The sequence below is a fragment of the Manacus candei genome, unplaced genomic scaffold (assembly GCF_025592945.1).
Source record: "Manacus candei isolate 608988 ecotype Guabito, Panama unplaced genomic scaffold, ASM2559294v1 h1tg000042l, whole genome shotgun sequence".
In the NCBI taxonomy this organism is placed as follows: Eukaryota; Metazoa; Chordata; class Aves; order Passeriformes; family Pipridae; genus Manacus; species Manacus candei.
In genome coordinates, this window is record NW_026138090.1 from 5,945,311 (window position 1) to 5,968,736 (window position 23,426).

At 36.7% G+C, this 23,426-nt stretch overlaps 1 protein-coding gene across 1 annotated transcript in view; it reads left to right on the forward strand.

The window, feature by feature from the left end:
- Positions 1 to 5,903: 5,903 nt before the first annotated feature.
- The window catches only part of SEMA3A (semaphorin 3A), a 281,465-nt gene continuing 263,942 nt past the window's right edge, over positions 5,904 to 23,426 (forward strand). The window contains exon 1 of the mRNA XM_051795286.1: positions 5,904 to 6,014. The gene's annotated coding sequence lies outside the window, so the exon portion shown is untranslated. The remainder of the gene's footprint in view (positions 6,015 to 23,426) is intronic.

Sequence of the window (23,426 nt, forward strand, 5' to 3'; positions counted from 1 at the left end):
ACACAGGTCCATGGCCCTGGTGATGCTCACCTACAAGCACAGAGAGAGTTGGCAAATGTTGTTGAGAGGCTGCTTTTGATTATGTTATGAAATGTTATGGCAATCAGGAGAGGCTCCTGAGGGCTTGAAAAGAGAAAATACCCCTCCTCAACCTATGGAGAGTAAGAATTAAGACCCAGGGAACTACAGGTTGATTAGCTTCACCTCGGTTCTGGGAAAGTGATGAAGTAACTTTGTCTGGAAACCATTTCCAGGCATGAAGATCGAGGTGACCAGGAGAAGTTAGTAAAAAATTACAAAGGAGCGATGGCTAAAATCATGCTTAACCAGTCTGGTCACCTCAACAATGAGATGACAGGCATGGTGGACAAGGGGAGAGCAGTGAAAGTATTTTCTCTTGATTTTTGATTTAGTTTTTTTTTTTGCTATCTCCTATAACATCTTCACAGACAAGATGCTCAGGTATGGTCTACATGAGTGGATAGTGAATTGAAAACTCATTGAACTGACAGGTTCAAAGTGTCACGAACTTCAGGCAGAGACCACTCACAAGTGATGTACCTTGATATGAGAGCCAGTATTGTAAAATTGTTAACTGCTCCCTAAGGAGATGGATGATGAGACCAAGCATACCCTCAGCACTTTTGTAGATGATATAAATTCGGAAGATCTGACCATATACCAAATCCGTGCTGCCATTCAAGAAGAACTCACCTTGCTGGAGCAATGGCTGACAGAAGCCTTCTGAAATTCAACAAAGGAAAATACCAAGTCCTGCCCATAGGAAGAGTAATCCCATGTACCAGTACACACTGGGGACCAACTGTGCGGAAAGCAGCTTTGCAGAACCTGGTGGTTCTGGCATACAGCAAACCAAACATGAGCCAGCAATGAGTCCTTATAGCAGAAAAGACCAGAAACCTCCAGGGATGCTCTGGGCAAAGCATTGCCAGCAGGAGCAGAGAAATGATTGCTGCCTTCTACTCATCACTGGTGACACCCATGAGGAGTGCTTGGTCTGGTTCTAGCCTCTCTGTTACAAGAAAAATACTCTTTTACTGGATAAAAACCAGTGAAGGGCTACAAAGATGATTAAGTGGCTGGGCTATCTGTCATTCAAAGATGCTGGGAGAGCTGAGGTTGCTCAGCCTGGAGAAGAAAAGGCTCAGGGTGACCTTAGCAGTGTGTATGAACACTTGATTAGGGCAGTCAAGAAGAAAGAGCTAGGATCTTCTCAGTGTTGCCTGGTGACAGGACAAGAGTCCATTGGCACTAATTGAAACACAGGAAATTCCATATGGACATAAGGAAACGTCTTTCTAATGTAAAGTTAGAGGAACTTTGGAACTGGTTGCCTCAGCGAGGCTGTAAATTCTCAGCGCTTGAAGATATTCGATTCCCAACTGGACATGGTCCTGGACAAGCTGCTCTCATTGACCATGACTGAGTAGGTTCAAAGATTTCCTGCACTAAATGATCTCCAGAAGTGCTTTCCCAACTTGGTGGTTCTGTGATAACTGAGAACCACACAGTTAACAAGGTTTAGTGAGAGACTGACTGAAAAACTTTTCTTGCATTGTGACATTTACTGCACACGAGGTGGTGATGGGCAATCCAACTTCTTAATGAATCATGCATTTGTGGTAAGCAGGCAAATAAGAGCACCTGGTTTACACACTGCATGCGTCAGATCTGAGCTTACTGAACTTGCTCAGTGTAGTGCATATAAAATTCTTCTTATAAAAACAACTTAAAACAGCCTGAAGAAAAAAAAAAGTCTATTTTATTTAACTACCCACCTGTGAAATTTGAAAGAAAATCCTTAAATACTCTAGACTGATTGTTTGGAAAATAGAAACATTAAAGAGTCCAGCTCAGTACTGTGCTTAACATTGTGCTTAAATGTAAGTATTTGTTCAAACCTTGTTTTAATTCATTTTCACAGAGCTCAGTGGTACTTAAGTACACATGTAACTGTGCAATTAAATGCTTTTCTGAAAAGGTGCCTCCGAAGTTTCTGAGACACCATGTAGTCCAAGATGCTGAATAATGCTATGATTTACAAGTGTGTTTGTAAATGTAACTACCAGCAGCTATCTGCTATGCTTAATGCCACTAATTTAAGATGCTGATTGCAAACAGATTTAATCTGTATTTGAGTGTATTTTAAAATTTATTTTTACTACTCTAATATTCTCAATCAGTTTTCCCTAAGACTCTTAAAAAAACTCTAAAATCCCATTTCGAATTTCAGATGGGAATTATTTAAAAAAAAAATAAAGTGGTATCATAATTCATTTTCTGGGATGTAGAAGTGGTGTTACCTGCTTGGGATGTAAGATAATGTATGAGGTAGTAAGACAATAACACTGAAAGTTTCACATGAAGAAAGGTCTCTAATTATTTTTTTTTTCTCTTTAAAAATCAAGTACACAAAAACCCAAACAAATAAAACCAAAAAACCAAAAGAATTATAATTAAAAAAAAGTCCAATCCCAAAAAAAACCACAAAAGCAAACCCAAAACCTGAAACTCAGAACTGCTCACTGAAACTTCATTTATTAAAAGCAAAAAAAAATATAAAAAGCTGAGGTTTAACTACTTTTTTTGTTTGTTTATTCTGTTCTGTTGTGGGTTTAAATTCCATAGGTTTTAGATGGAATTACCAGTCACTGATTATTTTATGTGCTTATTGAACCCCATCTTTTTAAATAATGAAGTTCCTTTTGAAAATGGCACTAAAATCATATATAGTTTTACATAGATGACATGTTAAGTGTAGTTCTGATGCCAGCTGAATTTTCGTCCATAGGTGCATGCTAATTTGGGCAGGTGACCTGAGTGCAGTTCACAACTTCGCCACTGCTCTTTGTCTACCAATGATTTTCTTCAGTGTCCTTGAGTACAACAATAGGACAGACCTGGGCTGTGTACTATTATCATGGTTTTCCTTTAAATAAAAAGCTGGATTGTGTCGCACACATCCTCTTCTAACATCTCAGCAGTATCACATGTAATCCCCTGTTCTGTTCTCTCTCCAGAAGGAGTGCTAATTACATGTTTGATAATTAGACTATAAATATCCATCCAGTTGATGAGAATTAAACACCCTCATGGATTTTGTGTGTCTGACACATTTTTTTTTTCATTGATTATCTTGCACAGTAAGGCATAGTTGACGCCTGAGGTATGGGGATATTTAGTAGCAGTACAATTAAGATCTGAGTGAGGAGGATGAGTTTGTGTTTATCTTAACTAATACAACACCAGGAATTTCATCACATCTGCAATGGAAGGCTGTTACCATATCTTCAATCCCTCTGACTTTTTGTGTGACACCGCCTCTATTTCCTTTTAATTAAAGTTGTCCCCTAGAATCATGAATTTTCCCAGTGACATCAATGGGAACAACATAAAGCCCTCAAAGACAAGCTCTTTAACTTTCTTAAAACAATTAAATTCAGAGGAGCTTAACATAATGGATAGATGTTTTCAGGTGTATTTTAAGACTGGATTTCTCATTTGAAACTAATCCCACCTGTCACCTGAAAAACTTCCTGAAGTGTCCCATCTTTAAAGCATGTTTGTGTATTTTTCAAGTATGCTAAGTATTGTTTGGAGTAATTCTTAGCCTAGGCTTAATGGAAAATAAACCTTTTGCAGGAACACAAAAACTTTGTGTATCCTGGGTAAACATAATTGTGCTCCCACAATTATGTTGGTGAACAGAAGAAAACTATTTAGTTTTGTCATTATTTAACCATTAAAATTATTCATTTAAATGGGTTGTTTCCATTGTGCACAGGTGGTAAACTTATCTCACATGTTTTTGATATAAAAGCCTGAAATAAGTGAACGCTGGCAAACGGAATCTAATGGTGTCATTAAAATGATTGTAAACATGCCTGTCGTGGCAGATGTGTGCTTTCCTTCTGTGGATATACATTCGGATTTTTGGTCAGGATCAAACAAACACAGACTTTTAGAATGTCAAAAAATGTCTGTATTCTAACAGGTTCTGTTTGGAAAGAAATCTGTTTCCTTGAGGCCAGAATAGCTATAAAATAACCAGACTACCTGATCATATCCAATGACTACTCCTATTTTCTTTGATTAGAGCTGTATTCCCTGTATTCTCTGCCATCTATGGTTTCAGCTGAACAAGAGATTATGTGTTGCATCATTCTGGTTTGAGGAAACGTTTCAACAGAGTAATAAACGTAGAGAAATATACAAAACTCAGGGCCAGGAAGTCATCAGCTTTTTCTTCTCTCTGAAAATGTTGCCCTTCATTTAACTACAATTGCCAGCTTTCCAGTGATTATTTACTCTACTACACAAGGTAACACAGGCATGGCTGTTTTTATCCACCAGAGGATAGGATGAATTTAAACACATTTCCTCAGAGCCAAATTCTCCAGCCTAAACCAAAAGCTGATGGACAGCTGGGAATTCAGCAGAACCATGTGCTTCCCTTCTGCTTGGAGCAGCTACTTGCAGAGAAAAGTGTAGCTCTGTGGTTGCTCAATCCGCCTTCTAGCAAAGAGTCCTCTGAAGTAAGGCTTGTGGGGAAAGAAGCCAGAGGATTTACAACCATCTGCCTGTACCCTTCCCCTGGGAAAATGACTGTGCAGAAGTTATGTGTCTCAGAGGAGGGATTCCTTCACAGCATTTATTTTGGGCAACGTCTTCTGCAAGAAAGGGTTGGTTTTGCCATCCAGGCTTTAAACTTCTGTTTAACCAGAGTAATGCTCAGAATCCTTAAATACTCACAGTGTCACTTTTATTAAATCCTACTTTTCAGACTTTATAATTTCAAAACCATACAGCTCACTTTAGTTAGCCAAGAAACATTGCTATATCCCAATCTACCTCTTATACATTGGCTAACAGCTCTCATCTTTGCTCAAGTGCAAAAGGAAGTCTGATCTTCATTTTATGTAAGCGTCTGTAGCTCTACACGCAGTGATGGTGCTGTGCCAACACATCAGCAGAGACAGCTGGTTTAGAGACAGCTATAGTCATATGTCTTAGAAGTTAAGCACTTCTGTGTTGAGAATGTACTGGATTTTAGATTTGGGGCCTGAATCTCTTGTCATCAGCCTCAGTGGAAGTCCAGCACAGCTTTGGAATTACGTAGGTGTAATGCTGATGCACAAGACAGCAATATCCATTCCACAGAAAACAATGCATCTTTAGAAATGGTAAAGGACATACAATGTCCCTTTCTTTTTAAAACACACAAAGCTCTTTACCTAAAAGTACATCAAAGTCTTGGACTTCTTGACTTCTTTCTGTGCTGTTGAACTGCCTGAATATAGCTTGCCTGTGGTGTTATTAGATTACTGTAGTTGGACTTGAGACTTGATACCTAAGCAACCAGTATCAGCACAATATCTCTATCCAACTTGCTTAGCTAATGAAAGCAGCCCCCCATGTTCTTTTAACCAGATGAAGCACAGAAGGTTACACAAGGAAAGTTTTCTTAGCTCAACGTGAATGTTCCTGAATAAAATCCTTTATCTGAGTGCACCCACAGTGTAGATGAAGAATAATGCCAATGCAAGTATTTTGTACATAAGTTGGTCTGAATAGGAAAGTGGCTCTTTATAGCAATTCCCTCTTGCTTACTTTCAAAAAACAGGTTCTGTCTGAGTTAAAAATAGCTATACACAAATTTAGAATGAAAACATTTACCACTACTTGTGGCTTTTGTGTTTCTCTGTTTACAACCAATTTGCCAAAGAAAAAATGTGGTACGCTTCTATATTTAGTAAATTGTTCTGGTGGAGAGAGAGTTAATGAGGCTGTCCATACACCTTGGTGTCCAAATAGCCTCCTTGATTGATGATGCGAGGAGCCAACCTTCACCATGGGTCAGCGCCCAGCACAACCCTGCATGAAGAAACATTGCAGAGTTCCTTGTGTAGGTGGAGACATTTCTACTCCACAGCATTCAGGCACATTAGATCTCTCCAGGAACAAGCTGAGGATTTATCATAATGGAAGAAAAAGTAGGTAATTTTTACTAATCTCAGCTTGGTTTTTAAACTTCTTTTTATGGAAAGTAATCTTTGATTTAAATGTTTGAAGCTCTACCTGTCATAATGCTAAGCCATTTAAAAGTAATTTTCTGTGTGTTAACTCTCTCTAAAGCTACTGAGTCTTATTTGCAGTTTGTGCACAGTGCAGAATAGCTTTTTTAAACAGTGCATGTCAGCCTGAGAACATAGCTAGAGGTATTCAGACTATCTGCTCTACAGCCATTTAATTTGACAATGCCTCTTTTATTAACTGAGTACTTTTGACTGTCAGTTGCTGGATAATTTCATGATGATTGCTTTCTAAGCAGTGGTACCAATAGCTTACCTGCACAGGGAGGGCTGTTGGCAGCAGCTGGATGATCAGGTAGGTTGCATTCCAGATTTCTTGTTTGAACCAGGCTATGTCCTTCACAAACACTGACCCGGTGCAAAGCAGTGTCCTGTCCCCACTGTGCCTGCTGCACTTGCTTTCAGAACTTCTCGTTTGAGCCGGGCTGTGTCCTTCACCAGTAGTGACCCGGTACAGTGCATGGTGTCTCATCACGTGGAGCTCTGCAGCCAGAAGGGAGCTTCAGTCTGGAGCATTAACACAGTCACTCTCCCTGTAGGATATTCCAGGAGTAGGAAAAAGGTATTTGCTATAGTTACTATCCACGTGAATTGCCTACCTGCTAGGATACCAAGGTAGGGTTGCTGCTTTAACTGGGAAACTGGGACATAGCTGGGCTTCATTTCTGCTGATTCTCTAGTTACCTCATTAACATGAGACCTTTGTTAATCCTTCCTACCCTGTGTGATGGACAGCACATCATGTAACAGCACTGAATTTTTAAAAATTTTAGGTGGCATTGTTTTTGTGGAGCTTTTTTGTTTGTTAGTTTAGTTCTTAAGATTTGGTTTAGGTTTGTTGTCATGATTTTTTATGGAAGCAAATATTGACTTGCTGCAGTCTTTGAATTGCTTTCTGCTTCTTTAATAGAGCACTTGTTTCTTACATATTCCAAAAAAAGGCTCTTGGAATAGCTCTGCAGACACTCATTTCAAATCACTTTTATCACAAATTTAGTTTTCTGGATGCATGCTATTTTCTTACTTTTAGTCTGGCCCAACAAATTATTATAGTGTAATCCTGATTTCAATATTATGTTTTTTACTAGTGTTGTTTGGAATAGATTAACTTCTTCACAATTTGTAAAAGTGAAAGGAGTACCAGTAATGTATTAGACTTAAAAACACTGGTCCTCAACAGGCTATGATGAACAGTGATGTGCTTATATGGGTGAAGAATCAGTGGCTAAATGAAACAGTTTCCCATCATAGCCACTGATGTGGAAAATTCTTCATATATCTTGAGATTAGTCTGTCTGGTTTGGGGTTTTTTGTTGTTTTGGTTGGTTGGTTGATGCCTGTTATTGTTTGGGTTTTTTTGTTTAATTTTATTTTTTTCCTTGTGTTCTTTCCTGGGAAGAAGGGAAAGGTGTTAGGTAATGTCTTTTTCCTTTTTCTTTTTCCCCATTACTGCCATATATGAAGACAGTAACTTTTCTTACATCTCTGATACAATGGGAATAAGCCTAATATTGGTATTTTAAAGGGATACATTTAAAATTTATCCAGTATAGCAAAATCCCATCACTGGACATCTTAAAGTCAGTTACTTGCTGCCTGATAATAACATATACTTTACAATTGACAAGTAATAAATGAAAATCCTGTTGTCACATACCTAGGCTGTAAAATTACATTCCTAGTTGAAGGTAATTTAAGTAAAGAGTAGCATGGGATATGATAAGATATACTGTCAAAAATAAATCATAGGGCTAAGACACTTTCCATTCTGATAAAAATGTTTTATATCCATACTTAGATTTATTCATATCAGTGGAGATTTTTACATAAAATCTGATTTTCCTCCCAAATTAGACAGAGTTCCTTGCAGAAAAAGCATGTGGCCTTACAAGCATTAGTAGCCATGGTTGGTAAATATTGGCAGTAGAGTAGCAGGAAAGTCTCAGTAAGAAGTGAGGTCAGAGCTGGGTGCTCTGCTCTGCAAACATCTGAAGGCACAGAGGGTTTGCTGTCAGACAGTGGTAAATAAATGAAAGGTCATTATGTTCCTGTATAAAGTGGATGACTTTTTATTTTTTTAATCAGGGGGGCTGAACCTACTTAACCTTTAAGCCTTATGTCATCCTCTGCTTTTTCTAAATGTTTCTGCCTCTTCACCTTATATTAAGACTACAGTTCTGGACCTTGCATCCATCAGGAAGAAAAGCAAAGGGAAAATAAAAAAAGAAGCATAGTCTCTTCACAGGAGAAAAAGGATCTTTGCAATTTATGAACTGTGGTTCTCTTTATTTCTGGTATCATATAGAGAAATTTAAATTATTTCAGATAGCCTTTAATGTAGGTACCTCCTCCAACCCTATGAAAAATCAAGTGTCCTTTTTTTGGAAACCTCCTGTTGGTGAACTCTGTGGTGTACAGAATGGGAACAGATGCAAGACGAGCTCCTAATATTGTAGTAGAACAGGCACAGTGGATTGAGACATTCTGAAAAAGGACATTTGGTACCATGAAAAAAAAAGCCTTCGCTCTACACACACCCCATGTATAACGCCCTGTAATTTCCTGTCTCCTGCTCCCTCCCAAATTATGTGCAGAAACATCTAATAAACTGTCTTGCTAAAACATACTGCATAACCAAGACATATGGATGACAGAGAAACAGCATTGAGAAGAATATTCTGCGTTGATGCTTAGTATGTGGACTTGACTTTTCACAAGGAATGACTTCAGCCTCATTCCTCAAGGCTTCCCTTCTCTACAGTCCAAGCATTTGAGTCAAAATTGCCGGGACTTAAATGCCAAACTAATCTAATTTAATACTTTTAGCAATAGCTTGAGTCATGCTCTGAATGCTCTGCCTTGCTTCATTTAATTAAAAAAACAAGACAAGGCAAAAATAATGCAAGAGCAAGGCTGCCAAAGCTCTGTAGTCTGCTTGTTATCCAAGTGGGATTTGTTTACCAACTTTATATAGCAAACAGTTAAGCTGTTCTCTCAAACACATTTCTAATACCACCACGTCACCCAAGTTAAAGGCTGTGAACTCTTCTTTTCTCCTAACCAAAGAAGGAAAATGGTAGTTAATAATATATTACTTTTTAAACCAAATACTTTATTAATTTAAATAAATCCAGTAAAACCTAGGATAGATGATAATGTTTAATTTTCACCACCCGCAGATGCTTCTTGAATTAAATAACAGGTCCGAAATCTATTTTCATCTTTGTACATCCTTGTCTGTCCCATTGGTAAATTCACTTTGACACAGTTCCTAAAATCCATGAAACAGACAGAGATAAAAAACATTTCTTCTTTTTCTATGTTTAAATTATTGACTAGGGAAACCACAGTGGAGGCAGGTAAGTTAAAGGGCAGCCAGACACTAAATGTAATTGCGTGTGAAATATTAGAAAATACTACATAAACATGGCATGGACTTTTGAATGTCTAGTTTTGGTTCCACTGAGGTTTTTTTCTGTGCTCCAAATATACATTCACTGTATTACTCAAGCCCATCTACTGAGCCACAGGTGACAGGAACAGTCAGCATTATTGTTGAAGTCTTTTTTTGGACTTCTTAAAGCAAATAACATTGTAACCAAGAGGAAAAAGGGCAGAAACAGGTATGTGTTTCTAAAGAACGGGACTAAACGGCTGGTCAGAAAAACTGTATTTGAGGACCTTTCAAAATAAGAACACAGCCTGAAATCACTAGCACTGGATCTGCAGCTACCTCTCTAACTGTCTTTGTAATGCCTAAATCATAAACCCAAGGGCTGCTCTCCAGTCCTAGTGGTCAATCATCCTCCATGAACAAAAATATAAGGGCTGGAAAACATTCTAAAAGCTGAATTTTTTCCACCAGTCTGGCCAAATCTCTGCTCACCAAGAACCTTTAGCGTAAACATCAAAAACAGCTTTTCCAGACAGGCTCGTAAACAGTTATAGCTCCTAACTAGACATTGACCTAACTTGCCATATCGTTGTACGACTTTACTATTCCAAACTATTGTCAAGTATCAGTATGCTTTACTTTTACTGCCATATTACTCTGTGATTGCAGCGTGCTGATGTTATTTGAGCTATTACAATTGGTGGATAGAGATCAAAACTCTGACCTCTGAGTCAAATGACCATTCATGAATAATGCAAGTAGCTATTTGTCTACTGCTTTTGTTTCTAAGTATTATTCCTCATTTTTGTAGTTCCTTTACTTCTAAAGACATAGCATGCCTTTTATCTAGAGGCAGGTAAGCACCTTTACAAATTCCGCTCAGACTAAAAGATTTTTTCATTTATTGTCATAAAAATACTTTGCCAGCAAGATTTCCTGCTCTTGTGATTTCTCCCTGAAACACGGAGTACATTCCAATATTTTAGAAATGGGTCTTGAATTGCCAATAAAATGAAATCTCAATAATTCTTAACTATCTCCTAAATATTTGAGGGAAAACTAATAAATATCTAGGAATGTCAAACCCTTGGCAATAAAAACCTATTAATCTAGAACAATTTTTAAAGAATACAAATCCTAGAAAACCCATCGTCTCTCTCTAGCTATCCAACTGTCATGAACCTATGTTAATATATTCTCCCCATTTTCAATTTTGAATACAATTCCTTGCCTGTTTTACAGTGAATATAATCTAGACCCTTGCATTTCCCTGTAGATATTATTTAATTCTGATCAGAGGAAAAAAAACCCACCACTTTTCTAATTTCAGATCTTGCATTGATATTTTCTAGTTATTAATAAGTACACTATCCCTAAAGGAAAAGCAGAAACTATGTCATGATACCAATTCATCTTATAGATTTTCTGGCCGGGTATACTCAGTGTTTTTTTATTTCTTTCTATTCTTAAGACACCTTGAATTCACCTTTAGTCCCTGACCTAACATTTCCAGTCATCATCTGTATTTTGCACCCTAGTAGGTGACATTAAAATCTTTAAGAAAAATGCGCAGAACAATTGTGCTTTCAGTGTTAATCTGCTTTTAATGGAGTATTTGCTTTTAGCAGTCTGGAACAATCTCCTTGGCTGGATGTCCTTTTAATGTAATGCATCTGGAGAAACAGTAGAAAATTCATTCATTTTGTAAATGGATAAAGCATACCTTGCTCATCTTCTGTATATGTGCATTGGACTAAACTTTATTCATTTCAATTCAGTATTCTGGTAATTCCTGAGTTCCAAAATGTATTAACTGTTTGCATAATGCTATTATCTGCCCAGATTGTAAAGCTCATTTGCTCACTCCAAAAGTACCATTTCTGTCCATGTCCATGGAGCAGGAGTTTTCTTGGGCATTCTCTGAAAGGAACTTGTTTTTTAACCAAAATTTCATGACTTATTTTTATTTATGGAAGGTTTTTTAATTTATGTTAACCTTTAATTGCAATCCAATGAACTTTGTTGAGCTGAGCCAAGAAAAGATCCAGAAAGTTAACGACAGCAAAAACAAAGTGTGATCAACAGGGCAGACTGATGCACATAGATAACCTGTTTTGTGGGAGAAGAGTAGTTTATTACTGTCGTAGTTAAGGGCTTGTTTCTTCAGTTGTTCTGTATGCTGAAATTCCAAAACATTCGCATGAATTTATAAATAGCTAAAGAATCTTATGCTGAAATAACATGAGCAAAAATGACTGTTTTATTTAGCATGTGACTGGGTATTTACAGGCTAAATCAGAATGTCAAGTGACTTCTGAGCTGGTGACACCCTGGATAATCAAGACTTGCCAATACATGACTAATGATCCAGTACAAACTGTGCTTGCTTAATTTTTCAGCTGTATAGTGTTTTTCCACATTAATTTTTCTTCTATACTTTTTTTTTATTTGAACTTCTCTGGACCAGCAGCTGTGCATAGCAGGATGCTGACTTGGTTCTGCAGGAGTGATTTATAAAGGTATCATACAAAGGCACATATCTCAGGACCCTTATTCAGTTTTTACAGGACTTGTTCTCAGACAGTTTCTTATTATAGTTGCTGCATAATGTTAAAATATTTGACTGAAAGAATACCCATTAACTGAATTTTAAGTTAATCCTTCATTCAAAACATATCCCTGGTTACCCCAAAGGTATTTAAATACTTATAAACATGGATAGTCCTATCAGTTGCTAGTTTATCTCACTGACCCCATTGTGCTCCTGTTTTTAAGCAGTGCATTTCAGTGGATATCTCTTAAGCCAGATGCTTGTTTAAATATCTTCCTGATGTATAGACTAATTCTTTCCTTGTTACATGACTTGCATGGTTCTTTTGTTTTTTAATCCATAGTAGTTATTCTACTTTAACTGCCAACATATATGTTGGAGATTAACTATTAATTACTAATTATCGCTTCTCATCTCAGCTTCATAATAATAAAAATCATTATTGTCATCATTCTGGGTACCCATAAGTGTCCCTTTTTTGAATTGCAGTTTCACATATCTCTAAAATAAAAGTCTGCTTCAAAAATGACAATATGAGAAACAAACTAGAAAAAATCAAAAAAGGAAAGAACAGGCCACGGAATTAATATTTATAAATAAATCCTGCCTTTAACTACTTCTTTGTAAAAAGCATTGCATCTACATTCTTTACTTCCAGTACCCAGGTCCTGTTAAAATGAGGAGTTAAGCCAAGTGCTCTATGCTGCTAACAAGATTTCCTTGAAATGCAAGGTCTTGGAAGAACACAGGTATGGGCTCACATAGCTGTGCTTTATGCCCAAATGGAGGTGTTTAGAACTTGAAAGCACTTTGATCCTGTGTTCCCAGGACACAAGGTGAGGATTTACGAAGCAAGACCACCTGCCCAAGGGACAGACATACTTCAGGCCTTTCAGAGGACAGACTTCTTTGCTGTTTTGCTGTCCTATTGCCCAACACTTTGTGAATTGCAGAGCCCACTCTCAGCTGCCAAAATATCTCCTTTGACTGAGACAAACTTGGGAACCCATCTGTGAAGTCTATTCCCAGGACCAGGCATCTACATTTAGGCACTGTCACACTCATGACTGAAGAAAAATTTGGTTGTTTTTCTTCTTCTGTGGGTCAGGTGGAACAGGAATTTACCTTAACTTTTTAACCAGCATTAATTTAACCAGCAATAATTAATGTCTGAATATACTGTGGGATGGTAGGGCAGCAATACAAGTTTGGGTTTTTTCCTTTTCTAATTTTAAGTTAAAATATCTTAAAAAATAAGAAGCTACTTTCTCGAAAATGTTTTGATCACTGCCCTTAAAAAGAATAGGATTTGTAGTTAAAAAATTGAGGAAATAAAAGCAAAGGCTGAACAGATTTTCTTATAACTTAATAAATAAAGGGATATATAAGCAATGTTTTCTTTCATTGCTAAACCTCTCTCCCCAGGAATTTTGAAAAAAAATCCTCCAAAAAGATATATTTTATAAAATAAGAGGACTTCATTAACATTCCTGGATTGTTCTTGAATTTTTCCAATGTATTCCTGGCTTTAATTTTCCTTGGAATAATTTTAACCATTTGAAACAGTCCTTTTCAAGCTGGCAAAAATAGTAGTAAGAAATATAAAATGTATATGGACATTTCACTGAAAAGAAAGGCACTTTCCATCTTCTCAAACCTGTCTGTCAACACAGAAGAAATATGCAAAAAATGTGAGACAAACAAGCCATATGTTTTGCTTTTCATGCATCTGGCAAAAATGTGATTTCTTTTGTCATGTTTCTCCTGTGATGAGAATTTATTTCACAAAACTGACATCACATATTTCTTCTCATTTTTTTCCGAGTCCTCATTTTTGCCTAAGTCTGCTATTCCACACTTAATATCCTGGACTATTTTCTCTTAGGTCATCAGCAATTCTTACTGGCCCATGACGTAGTTAAAATTGCAGGGGAGTCTTTAATCCAGGGGAATATATAACTAGATCCAAGGGCTGAAACTGTAGAAAAAGCAGTATAATAGCTTAATAGAGTGGTTTATTAATAACCTAGGTATTGCTCTTCAGCATGTTGAGCCTTTTAGGATATCTTGCTGAAAGATATGTACTGGTTCAATCAAAAATTATGTGCACACTGCAAAATCATTGGCTAAATTCTTTAGTTTATGATGTGAGAGTTTAAAATGGGTAACAATAGTGGTCTCTATTGTCCTGGAAATATAATAAAACATAATATCTCCAACAATTCTGCTGAAAAATTGGATCATACCTCGTCATCTTTGATTGCTTCTTTCTAGAGCCTTTTTCCTATCTGAAATGTAGAAATCACTTTTTTATTTACATAGTACAACAGAAACCTATTCAATCTCTCATTTGTGTCTTCTTGATATCTGTGGTATCACATTAATTTCTTAGTTTTCCCAGTTTCAGTACTCGAAATGTTCTCAGACATGAGATTTATTTCACTATGCTCTCCTTCACTGTTCTGTTTTAACCCCAACTTGAACTCATCCCCACACAGTCCCTTGCTCACTCTCCTCTGGTGGGATGGGAGAGAGAATTGGAAGAGTAAAAGTGGGAAAACTTGTGAGTTGAGATAAAGACAGTTCAATAGGTAAAGCAAAAGCTTCATGTACAAGCAAAGGAAATCAAGGAATTCATTCACCACTTCCCACGGGCAGGCAGGTGTTCAGTCAAACTCAGGAAAGCAGGGGTGCATCACATGTAATGATGACTTGGCAAGACAAATTACATAACTCTGAATGTCCCTCTCTTCTTTTCCCCCCACTTTTATACTCTATACGGTCTGGAATATTCCTTGGGTCAGCTGGGGTCAGCTGTGTCCCCTTCCAGCGCCTTGTGCACGCCCAACCTCCTTGCTGGCGGGGTGAGAAGCAGAGGTCTTTGCGTGTAAGCATTGCTCAGCAATAACAAAAACATCTCTTAATTGTTAACACTGTTTCTTACACAAATCCAAAACATAGTTCTATAGAATTAAAAACAATTAAAAACAGTTAAAAAAAAATTCTTAGTCTTTATTCCTGGAATAGATTCCAAGAAACATCACTAACAATAAATATATAGTCGCGTTTAAAGTGTAAATTTAACCACATTTACAATAATTATATAGAGTAACTCTATGTAGCAAAGTGGGTTATAGTAGTTTCTTGGATTCGGTAGATGGATAACTTTACAACTCAACCATGATAATACTAGTCTGTTTTTACAGACTCCTATTATCTTGTCCTATATCATCTGTTCATACCATATGCTTGCAAAACATTCATAGTTCAGAAATTTTAGGTTGACTACCTCTGAATTGAGCATGTTTGTAAATGTTTGTAAGACAGAAACTTGATTTTAAATGCTAAAATTTTTACACTATGAAGCTCTCTTCCGTCAGAGCAAAAGCTTCTGGGCACTTTATCAAAAAATTAGCTAGAACAACATTTTCAACATTGTTATATCCCAAATAAATCAAAAATTCTCTAGATCTAGATGGAACAAGAAGAAAACTAAAGAAGTACATAATGAAATAAACTGTTTTTGTTGAGTAAAGTGGCACCACATGTGGTGGATGAAATAGCTCAGGCAGAGATTTCTTCTCGCTTCCAGATCCTCTGTATTTCATCTACCATTTGCCACACATCAACAGCCCGCAGTTTTGGCATGCAAAATTGCCAGACTATGTGGTGCAATCCTGGGGCTTAACTCAAAACCAAAGCACTTTTATTTCTTTATGCCAGAGGAAATACTTATCAATAATAATGAAAATACAATTATAAACTCCAGAACAGTATTCTGTAAATTTACTGATTTCTGGCAGAAGTCTAATGTAAGTCATTTAAATGAAAGCCTTCATGCTTTGAATCCCAAAGTTTTCTTTGATAATCTAAAGAGTCGGAGTAGCTAAAATCTAAAAAAAGTGTATCAAGTATATAAACTACCAATACTGAAACACTAAATTAATGCTTGCTACAAATAAACTCATCCTGATAATTCATACTGAAGGAACTAATTCTTTTTCTTCACCAACTCTTAGAATCATAGAATCATCAAGGTTGGAAAGGACCTCTAAGATCATTAAGTCCAACCATTAACCTGCCACCACCATGTTCAGCACTAAACTGTGTCCCCAAGTGCCACATCCACTCAACTTTCGAACACTTCCATAGGTGGTGTTTCCACCACTTCCATGGGCAGCCTGTTCCAATGCCTGACCATCCTTACAGTGATGAACTTTTTCCTAATATCCGTTCTAAACCTCCCCTGGCACAACTTGAGACCACTTCTTCTCATCCTGTCACTTGTTACATGGGAGGAGAGATCAACAGCCATAGGTATAGTTCATTCAGTTCTAAAAGAAATGGGGAAATGACCCTACCTTTTTGCATCAGGCACAGAGACTGTAGATGTCTAACTAGGTACCTGGTTTGTAGACAGATAAGGTGAATCCAAGGCTTAGACAAAAGAATAATGTCCTCATAGTGATCCCAGAAGCATATCACTAAGTTGTGGACAACTGAGTCTCCAAATTTAAATGGGAAAAGGAAAATTATTTCAATTAATAATCTCATTCTCTCAAGTATTTTCTCTCATTCTCTACTTCTCAAGATTGTAACTATACTTTTTATGAAACTATTGCATTTATCATATTGATTTTAGTTTATCTTACACACTTATTATTATTATTATAACTAAAGACCTGCACAATCAATCAATTCATATTGCAAGAATACCCACAGGCCATAATCAAAACTTGGATCACATACAATCACGTAAAATGCAGCAACTGTACTAGAATAGACAACATCTATCCAATTTGAAATGCAAGGGCAGGTCTACTAGCTTCAGATAATGATGGCTGGTATCAAATATTTTCTGAACTAAGTAAAAATATATTGTTTGTTACTTTTCCCACTTATATTCAGCAGAAAATAACCTGAAGTATTATAAAGTGTACATCTGAGTCATTTGTTCACATCTGTGCCTTGTTCTGCAGAGTGTTTTGGGTATACACGACTGGCCAGGATTGTTTTGATTATATTTATTTTGGGAAACCAACCCTCCATCATGGCAGGGTTACAGGAGAATCAAAACAATAATTCTACCCAGAGCTCTATCTTGTGGAAACCAGGTGTTTTAGAGCTTTTATAAATTTAAAGTTGTGCTGCCATTAGTCTGATTATATTAAACACTGACATGTCTTTGCTTCCTCTGCTTTTATCTCAGCAAAAAGGGAAACTGCTCATCAACTTGTGAACCGCCTCGATTTGTTTTTGCCACTGGCCTGCCATGTGGACTCAAAGCAGTAAATAGCAAAAGGGAGTGGTGTTTTCTGTAGCCCAGTACATCTGGCATTCATGTATTCATAGCACCTTTAAGAATATCGATCTGTTTTTTCTGCAGCATGCAGATATTTACAGTTTCAAATTTTTGCAATACTTTCCAAATAGATCACATGCATGAATTTGGTAATTGATAGGAATGGCATTTAGTGTCCTTTTCTTGGACAAGCAAACATGCATAGATCTTAAAAATAAATTCAACCCACAGGAAAATACTGTGAATGGTACTTGGAAATATCTGTCTGAAGGAGATTTAGGTATTAAATTTCTGAGATGGCATGTTGGAATGTCAGATGGGAAAAGTGGTTTCATCACCCTCCTATGAGGGTGGGCAGTGGCAATGGAGACAATTAATACTAAACAGATTTTGAGAAGTAGAGGTTTAGTCTGCTGGAGTACTGCCTAGGATGGTTTGCTTTGCTGACTGGTTGAAACAGGACAAAAGGCAAATTTCACACCTTGGCCCTACTACAAAAAAACCTGAGCTATATGGTAAGTGTGAACAAAAGATATAAAAGAAGTGGGATGATTTCTTTCAGGATTTGGTTTGCAGTTTTTTTCCTCTCAAGAAATTCTTAAGCACCTTTAAGAAGAGAGTTAGAGAGTAGTTTTACAGAAAAAGCTGAGGGGTTTGTGGAAAACAAAACACAAGAGGTATGGTTTTCATCTTAGCATTTCTCGATCCACTTCCATTATAACATTCTGGGAACAGGTTTACCAATGTTTATATAAAACATATATGTTTTATAATTGCTTTTACTTTTAACACTTTAACTGTCTCAGTGGTTGACTCCCTTTGTTATCTGAGAGAGGGAACTGAAAAGGTAAATGCAATACACAGACAAATATTCTTTGACTTTTGTCAAGGTATTCTGTATTTTTACCAAACTAACAAAGGGGGAGCTAAATCTGCAACAAGGGTGCTAAACTCAATAACAATAAGCATTTGCTAGAGGACAGAGATTTTCTAAAAATTTGGTGTTGATTGATGTCAAGGATTAGGAAGAAGTATTTAAAAAGTCATTTATTTTAGGTATTGCACTTTTTCTCAATAAATGACATGTTTAATAGATCTTTATTATCTTTGTTTCAAGAAACCAAATTTACATTCACCTGATTCATTTTCAGTGACTTACTAGGAGTAATTAGAAAACACATTTAAGGAACTCTGTCATTAAATATCACTTCAAGTTGGACAGAAAGTTCTGGACTTTCCTATTAATTCTCTAGCTGTAAATAATTATTGCAACTTTCCTTTTTTGAACAGAAAACTTCCTTATATGCATACTACTGTGCCCCAAGCTGCCCAGCTCAAGAAGCTGCTGGCTTAGGATGCAGTTTTGTTGTGTAATCTGCTTTCAGGACTATTGACATACCTTGCTATATAAAAAAAAATTACTATTAAATCCCCTGGAAGCAATAGAGTATGTATGACCACTACTATTCATCCAGTTTAAATCAAAACAAAACTAAATAGAAAAACCAAAACAGAGAATCTCTTTTTGTAAGGAAGAGAGGTTGAGACCTATGCTGTTTTTCTCTGGACTCTGAAACCTGGGTGGACTAAAGCTCATCTTGTGTTGATGCCAGTTTCCTAAAGAATAAAAGTAATTCAGAGCTATTCTCAATTTAGTGCTTCTTATTTTCTCATATGAAGTGATTTCTCAGTATGCAAACTCTCGGTTATTAAGTTTCTTCTGCTGGGCTTCTTTGAGGAATCTCTCTTCCTGTGAGAGATTGTACTCTGGATAATTATCAGAAAGACATCATTTCCTACTTAGACTCTTTAGCCAAACTTTTTGTAAAAATATCCTGTATAGGTGAGCCAGTCTTTGCCATAGATTTGAGTCAGTCAGTCTTTTTTTTGAGCACTTCCAGACTTGCATTGGGTCCTGTAAACCTTCTATGTACCCTGTCTTTGATGCTTACGATCAGTAAATAATATAGCTGCTAATGAAAGAATATATATGTATGTATATATACACACATATATACACACATACTAATAGTACTACTCTCTGTTTGATCTGTTAATGTGTTACATTATTGTAAGAAAAACCACTGGGTCAGCTGAAGCTCCCTGGGCAGAAAAATCATTCCTTCCTTAGAAATTATTTAGTTCATTCAGAGGAGACAAGCTTTCAGAGATTGAAATTTGGCCAGCAAAGAGTCCAAAACCATAGAAAGGTCCCCACACAACTGAGTGGGGGAACTTGCTGAGAGGAGCAGCAGACAGAGACAACCAGGCATCAGAAATGAGGAAAGAAACTTCCCCAGGGCCACAAAGAGCTGTGCCAATTTTTCTGCAATTTGAAGCTACTGAGCTGGCCAGAAGCTGAGAGCATCCCTACAGAGACACAGGGGAGAGTTGTATATAAGTCCTTTTTTTTTGTGTTGTGTTTGACTGAGTTGTGATTATTTATGGAGTTTTCCTAATGTGTATTCTAATTAAATCTGGCTTTCTTCAGGTTAAAAGTCTTTCAGACTGTCAATGCAGATCTACCTCAAAGCATTAACCAACTCTGAGTACTTTCAAAACGTCAGAGGCTCTTATTGTCATAGCTCTGAAAGAGCTATGTCTACCTTTTGTGCAAGAATTAACTGTTAGCTGTATAGGCTTGTATATATATGTTTATTTATGTATATATGTGTGTTTGTGAGTAGGCATAAAGACATCCAGCCCAGTTTTAGTGAACACTCTTGGCTAGATACAGCTTTGCTACCACAACAGAAACTTCAGTGCAGACCAGTTTACTCTGCTTTTTTGATAGACCAGGTTTATCTACGTACCTATGATTTAAATGCAGTCATAAAGTTGGGGTTTTTTCTGTGTACAAAGCTACAGGATGAGAAGACACTATATTGGAAATATTGTCTTTTGCTGTGCTATGTTTTCACTCTAAGCAATGGAAAGACACTTTCACATATGTCATTTTTTTTGATGGTTCTACAGGAATGCACCCCATGGAACTGCATTCACAGAGCTGAACCACTTGTAACCATGCACAGAATTGGCAATACAGTGAATCTTCACAATTCATAATTCCATAATGATATTTTGTATTCTTAATGTCATAGTAGAAGGGGGTGGTAGTAATGGATGACTATTAAGTCAATGATCTATTTATCTGGTTTGAATTTTGCATTAACTGTTTGCTCACAATAAATCAAGCATTCTTAGCCAACCTCATTCAACATGTTTGTGTGGAGAGTCAGATTCCACCATGCTTATTCACTGAGAAGTACCTGACAGACCAGTTAACTCCTTACAAACGGTGGTACTAGTTGCCTAGGAAGGGTCTGTCTTAGGAGTGATTGAGGTCTGTAGAATCAAACTCTATAAGAGTAATATATGAGAACTAGGAATGGGATTTTAAGAGCATAAAAAAAGTTTATTTCTTATCAAATCACATAAATTCCTTTTATACTAGCCAAAAAAGTCAGCACATCCAAACACTGATTTTCCTTTTTCTAAAACAGACATCTGTGTCTCTGAGAGAGCTTGCTTTGTTGGAGAGGAAGGGTAACTAGCTCAGACTTAAATATGGAACCTCAAATGGCTAAAATTTGGAGAAGTATATCCTACCTTTAGATACATATCCATGGGACTACACATTCATTGAAGAGTTGAAAGTTAGTGGCACAAAAAGGGCAGCAGCAATTATAAGAGGGTTTCTTATATGTTATATGAGATTGTTACATCTTCCCTGTTTGGTACGTATATTTTTAGTCCAGGAACATATGTAACAATGAAATGCTGTACAGATATATCAGATCAAATCTTTTGAAGGAAAATGCCTGCAGTCACTTCTGTGCCCCTCCCTGTAAATTAGCATCTGTGACCCAGCTGCATAAGCAGTTTTTCTGGCCAGGATTGAAGACTCCTTCCCAGTACCCCATTGTAGTTTTTTTTATGGAGCACAGCCATTTTGCATGGCTGTACTTCTTTTTCAAGGGTTGGGCCCAAAGCCTTTGACAAATTTTGCATTTGCAACTGATTTGCTCCCTCCTGGGCTTGAGAATAAAAAGCAATGGATAATGCCTCAGAATCCAACTTTTCATGATGAAATAATAAGGATCGGATGAACTGACAGCTTTTCTCTATAATGCTCATTAAGTTAGACATTGTTTTGATTTTTTACTGAAAAACTCATTTGCAAGGACTATAGTCAGAAGAAAAAGGATTGGGTGGAATAGACAACTATAGTCAAACTGTAGCGCTATTATCCCAGAGCAGATGAGGCAACCAAGCATCTCTCCCAGACAACACAGAAAATTCATTTTTATAATGGAAATAGAAGTCTTTCTCATTTAAACTCCAGCTGTTTTGTTGGCTCATGCTGTAGTAAATATCAGTTAAACTTTGTTCTTTCTTTTGGAAATGAAACCAAAGTTACTTTCAGTCTCAGGATTTCACAGTCTTTTGCAATGAAACAAACAATGCATTCTAATGTCCCGTGGACCAGTTGTGAAATGAAGACTCCATGGAACTTTTAGGAAGAATAGGTGAGTTAGTTCCAGTGTGGTTTTGACAATTATATACTCTCTGGTTTGAGCTAACGTAACATTCAGCTGTAAAAAATATTTTTCTTCACTTTCTTCGAACTACCATGCCATGCTTCTGCTGGGTACTGAACAGTCTCTGCCAAGGCCAGACAAGAGAGAAGAAATAAGATAAGCAAAATTTTCTGAAATATGCATGCTGTTAAAAACCCAAATTCTGAACTTTTCACTTCCTTTTAGTAAATTTGGACATTGTATAATATAAGTTTATAATCAAACTATAGGGACTTTAGTATGAGGATCATCTGGTACTTATGAGCGAGGAACAAAACTTTGATTAAAAACTAGATTTTTATCTTATAATCTACCTTAGTTATTTATAAAGGTAGGAGCTTTAAGGAATGACTATCAGAAGTGTTATGTAGCTCAACAGCCTGTCTCTAAGAGAGAATCAATCAGTCTTGTTCTAACAAAGGCATAAGGGAATACTTCATATGCTGATCTCAAATAATTAAGTATCAGATATGATTCGATGTCCTGGAAGGCATACTCCAGACTTCTGGTTCTGCAGTTGTAATGGGTCAGATCTGGGTCCTTGAAAAATAAAAATAGCATTAATGAAAGGATATGCCTTTCCAAAAGACAAAACTAAGCTGAGACCAGTTTCTGGTCTTACTGGGAGTACAGAGGTATAACTTGAACTAAACCCAGGGTGTTTAATTATTTTCAAACATAATGAAATTAATATTAATTTTCTTTGTGTAGATCTCAATTGCAAATTGAGTGAATAGCAAAAAAACTGTGTTATGTAAAGAAGAAATGTTAGCTAGGTTAATCTGGTAGAAAATTCAACTCAGTGGGAAGAGTGTCTGAGTTAAACCCTTTCAGGAAAATATTGTGACCTGCATCGTAGGTGAGGTGGTAAACTCTGCTGGAAGACACATGCTGCAGATATCCTCTGCATTCCTTTTATGGCCAGAGACTCCAGAGAATTTGTTATTACATCACTACAAGTCATATTTTATGTTTGAAATATTTATAATTTTATTTTATTGAAGCTTAATCTTCAGCTAGGACGCAGGGACATTTTTATACGCCTCCATTTTCACAGCCTTGTGTACACAGACTAGGCCTTCAGGGCAAGTTTTATTGTGCCAGTGTAACATATGTTCCCAATAGGTAAGTGACACATGAAAGGGAAGGAATGTGATTTAATGTTTCAATTTTATTGCTTGCAATTTAACATATGGCGGTGAAGAAGATACAATCAATAAAGTTACATGAATGTGAAAGCACACAATAAAAGATACCTCAGAAGGAAGGTCTGATTTAAAGATTTATTGAACCTAGCTAGTCAAATAATTCAGCACAAAAATTGTATTTATGATCTTGGGCTCGTTTGTTATTGGTGACTTAGTAGCGCATGGTTAATGATTTGTAAACTTCTTCCAGAAATCGTGTCCAGATTTTGTACTTCACCCATTTTCATTCCACTTGTATAAAGAAAGTGTAACCCAAATCAACAATGTACTACTATAAT